At 46.5% G+C, this 4873-nt stretch overlaps 1 pseudogene; it reads right to left on the bottom strand.

Annotated features, from left to right (window-relative positions):
- Window positions 1–1034: 1034 nt before the first annotated feature.
- Window positions 1035–3307, bottom strand: LOC136382006 (E3 ubiquitin-protein ligase rififylin pseudogene; annotated as a pseudogene).
- Between the last annotated feature and the right edge of the window lie 1566 nt (window positions 3308–4873).

Here is a 4873-nt window from a genome sequence, read left to right as displayed (position 1 = left end):
CCAATAGCCTCAGCAATCTTGAAAATGAAGAACAAATTTGGAGGTATCACACTTCCTCATACAAGGCCATTGTAATCAAAACAGCTTGGTACTGGCAGTAAGAACAGGGCGATTATAGATCAATGGAACAGAACAGAGAAACCTGAAATAAATCATGCCTTTATAGTCAATTGATATTTGACAAAGAGGCAAGAGTATACAATGGAGCGAAGACAGTATCTTTTTTTTTTTTAAATGATATAATAATCAGGGTTGCTTGACACCTCTTTTCTTAAATGAAAACCTTTACCAAAAGAGGTTAAAAGATTCAAAAGGCAAGTTCTTTTTCCAAAATAAGGAAATGACATCAGCTCTAATTCTTACCAAGGTTACTAACCAACCATTAGGGTTATTATTTTAACTCGTGTCTAAGAGGGAAACTGGGAGGTGGGGGAGAGGTAAGGCCTCAGCAGAGAAAGCAAGTGTAAGTAGGTAGAGTGCCAGCTTCTACCTGAATTCAAAGTGGAACTGAGCAGTAGCTGAATTCTTTGCTAAGCTGGTAGGCATTGTAAACTGCAGTGCTTACTGTCCAGCAGAAAGATGTCTTCACAGGGAAATCACAATTCCCCCAACTCCTACAAGGGCTGTGGCCCAGAATCAAATCATCCAAAACTTGTTATAACGTCGAGTTAAGTGGCCCAGTGTTTAGCTGACAACTACTCAATGAGATTCAATTTCCCCAAAAGGGATTAGTGGTTGATGAAGGGAAAGCTTAAGTATGTCTGTATGATAAATAGGTCCTCTTAGGGGTTCCCCACTGCTTTCCAGAGTCATGACTGGTTCTTATCTTGGCTGCAGGGGGAGGATGGGGGGGGGGTCTACCAAGGCCCTCAGGTGTTTAGGGTTTGCATAGTTCATCCATTTGTGATGGCAGCACACACAGCTCCTCTGGTAGCATGTATGCTTGTGCTTGGCCAAGCTGCTTCAGCACTTTTTAGCCCTCTCGCTCCTCTGGTGCTGTAAAGACTCTAACAGGGCTGAAGGCCCTACTCATTGCACAGTCCTTCCTAAAGAGCCTAGAGAATCCATCTTCCTCACCTACCCCCAACTCAGTAGGTGAAGGAAGAAAATAGGAGTAGGGAGTCCCCACCAATCTGGAGAATGAAGTCTTCCAGCTTTCTGCTCAAAGGCTGAACCAGCCTCACTCAGGACCTGCTCATACCTCTTAGATATGCTCATACCTCATACCTCGGTGGCTCTGTTTTACATGTTTGGTCTCCAGGAACTTATGAGAAGTCTGGTGAGAGAAGAGCCAGGCTCTTTGCCTAAGTCTCTATGCCTTGATTGAGACCATGTTTAAACCTCCATGGGAAAGAGAGGGACATCATTCTCCGGGAAAAGTGGTTCAAAACTGCTGTCTGTTGGAGAAGTTAAAGTTAGCAGAAAGCCAAGGCTCTCCCTGTTCTGATAAACTAAAATGAAGGATGGCACTAAGTCAGGCCCGAAAAGAAGCAGAGATGATCCGTGCACCATCTCTCCCAGACATTGGACCTTCCCAGCAGTTCAGGAACCGGAAGCTCCCAAAGTCAGGTTGGGAAACTGACAGCATCTAGTCCCAGCACTGAAGGAAGCAACTCTTAATGACTTTGAAGTTTTTCAATAGCATTTGTGTTTCATTTCTCACCAGACGTAAGTTTACTGGTCCAAATTCTGTCCTAAGGAGGATCATTATTGGTCTGGTAAGCTAACATCATTTTGGTCTGAAGAAACATGGATTTTAGGCAATGTAGCAAGGAACATTAGCAAAGGTAGATTAAAACACAGAAATCCAGTGAAACCAGAAAAAATCCAAATGTGCTGGAGAGGAAAAGAGCCATTGCTACCAGGCCTTCTGATCGGTGAAACACAGGCAAGCAGCTCAGGGGTTGGGTGGGGTACAGGAGGAAGGGAGGATGATACAGTCCAAGTTCTGGAAGGTCCTCTCTCTTCATTAGTTACCACCATCACCCAAGATCACTGAAACAGGGACTTGCCCAAGCAATCTATACCAGTTCTCACTGTCTCATGCTCTGCCAGCCAAGAGGAGTACCTCGGTGGCAAGGCAGGCATGCCCAGAAGTGACTTGTTCTGGTCTTGGGAACACTGCAGATAGCCTGCCCCTCTGCAAGCTAGCCAACCCTGAGCCCAGACACCTCGTACTGTGTCCCTGTAAGGCACTGAAGAAGCTGGAACCAAGCCCTCAGGATTGGAAGACGTGCACAGCTCGGATCACATACTGCCGGCAGATGGGACACTCATTCATGCTCTTGCCACACTTGGTACATGTTATCATGTGGCCACACTCTAGCAGAACACAGTCAATGGGTGAGTCCATGCAGATCCTACACAGGTTCTCCTCCAGGCTGGATGACACTGCTCCCCCATTTTGGTCTTCGGCACCACATACCAAGTGCTGGAGGCCCTTCTGATCCTTGTACAGCCACGTCACCCTCTCCATCAGCTCCCACTTCTCACAGCAGCCCTTGTAGTTAACGAAGTTATTGGACAGGATCTCTTTCAGCTGCCACACAGTCACACCTTCAATGTCTTCCAGGTCGGTCAAATCAGACAGAGAAGCCCTCCGGCCCGGGACGAAGCTGTCCTGAGTCAACAGACTGGGTCTCATCCTCAGCAGGTGCTCTGGCTGTGCTCTCCGGGCAGACGGGTTCTTCTTGGTCCTGAGACACACGGCCATTGGCCTGCTGATTTTCCTGAGCCTGGGCTGGGGAAACAGCAGAGGTTTGTGTGGATGAAGAAGGAAGGGTGGGTGAGGTAGGAGGCACTGTGCTGGTGTGAAGCTGGCTCAGGAAGGCCTGCTGCTCAGGGAAGTCCGGGGAAAAGGCAGGGGCATGAGTCCTGCCCTCCTGGGAGATCACAGGCTGCTGGCCAAGCACCAAGAGCACCAGCTCCTCTTTTTCCCGGCACATTTCGGTAGAGATGTCATGGAGGCTGAGATAGTCCCTCAGGTCCTTCACTTTCATCTTCATGAGCTCCTCCCGCTGAAAGGCTGTTGCTCGGAATCATTGGCAGAGAAAGCAAAGGCGGGCCCCACTCCCCACTTGGCTCGAACAGGTCACACAGAAATTTTTCTTACGCTCCAGGCAGGTCTGCGTCCTGGCCATGTTTGCAAAGTGGGCCCCGCAGGCCTTGCAGCTTGGTTCCAAGCCTGTTGGTGAAGGACAGCAGCTGTACCCAGGGTTGGAATAGGCCTGCGCCCTGGCTCCCGGGGTGGTGGGGCCTCCTCAGGCAGTCCATCCAGGCAGAACCAGTTGCAGCAGGTTGCCCACATGATAAAATCTTAGGAAGGTGAAGAAACTGTTCAGAGGAAGGCTCTGGGTAGAAGGAAAATGGCTGGTTGCTGAGAGGCCCATCTTGGCCATTCATCCAAGACAGTCTCTTTAATAAATGGTGTTGGGAAGACTGGACAGGTACATGCAAAAAAATGAAACTAGACCACCAACTTACACCATTCTCAAAAATAAACTCAAAATGGATAAAAGACTTAAATGTAAGTTGTGAAATCATAAAAATCTTGGAAGAAAACATGAACAGTAAATGCTCCAATATCTCTTGTAGCAATATTTTTGCCAATATATCTCCACAGGCAAGTGAAATGAAAGACAAAATAAACAAATAGGACTATATCAAACTAAAAAGCTTTTGCACAACAAAAGATACCATTAACAAAATAAAAAGACAACCCACACAATGGGAGAACATATTCACCAATATGTCTGATAAGAGGTTAACAACCAAAATTTATAAAGAACTTCTAAAACACCAGGAAGGTAAACAATCCAATTTATAATAAAAGTAGACAAAGGAACTTTACCCAAAGAAAAAATACAGATGGCAACAGGTATATGAAAGGATGTTCAACATCACTAATCATCAGAGAAATGCAAACTAAATCCACAATGAGATACCACCCCTCACACCTGTTTGAATGGCTCTCATTAACAAATCAACATACAAGTGCTGGTGAGGGTGTGGAGAAAAGGGAACCCTCCTGTACTGCTGGTGGGAATGCAGACTGGAGCAGCCACTGTGTGTGGACAAGTCCTGCCAGGAGTGAGGGCAACAGAGACACAAAGACCGGACTCCGGGGACCAGGTTCAGTGACGCAGATCCAATTCATTCAGGAAGTATACTAGCTTATATACATGGGTTCAGCCAATAGGATGTTACAGCGTGTTCCTCAAAGCCAATGGCTGAAAAGATCAGGGAGCTGTGTGGTTAGCGCTAAGTCACTTCCTTAGAGCGGGCGAGCTTCCTTCCTGGGTATGTCCAGGAGGCTTCTGGGAGCTGGAGTATTCTCACAGCATTGCATCAGCCACAGCTGCTAGGAATGCACTCTGCGCTCCACCCACAACTGTGGAAATCAGTATGGCATTTCCTTAAAAATTTAAAAATGGAACTTCCTTGTGACTCAGCTATCCTACTTCTAGGAATATATCCTAAGAATCCCAAACGCTAATTCAAAGACGATATGCACCCCCATGTTTATTGCAACATTGTTTACAATAGCCAAGATCTGGAAACAGTCCAAGTGTCTGTCAGTGGACAAGTGGACAAAAAAGCGGTGGTATGTGTACATAATAGAATACTACACAGCCATGAAAAAAAAGGAAATCTTACCTTTTGCAATGGCATGAATAAACCTAGAGATTATGCTAAGTGAAATAAGCCAGGCAGAGAAAGACAAATATCATATGATCTCACTCATATGTGGAATCTAGTGAACATGGTGAACTGAGAAATGGAACAGAGGCAGAGGCAGGATCACAGGGAGCAGAGGGCAGCTGTCAGAGGGAAGGGGGAATAAGGGGATAGGATCAGAGAAAGTGAAGGGATT

The sequence above is a fragment of the Saccopteryx leptura genome, chromosome 10, assembly GCF_036850995.1.
Source record: "Saccopteryx leptura isolate mSacLep1 chromosome 10, mSacLep1_pri_phased_curated, whole genome shotgun sequence".
NCBI lineage: Eukaryota > Metazoa > Chordata > Mammalia > Chiroptera > Emballonuridae > Saccopteryx > Saccopteryx leptura.
Note: the sequence above shows the minus strand (reverse complement) of the source record. Positions and strands in the feature narration are given on the sequence as shown.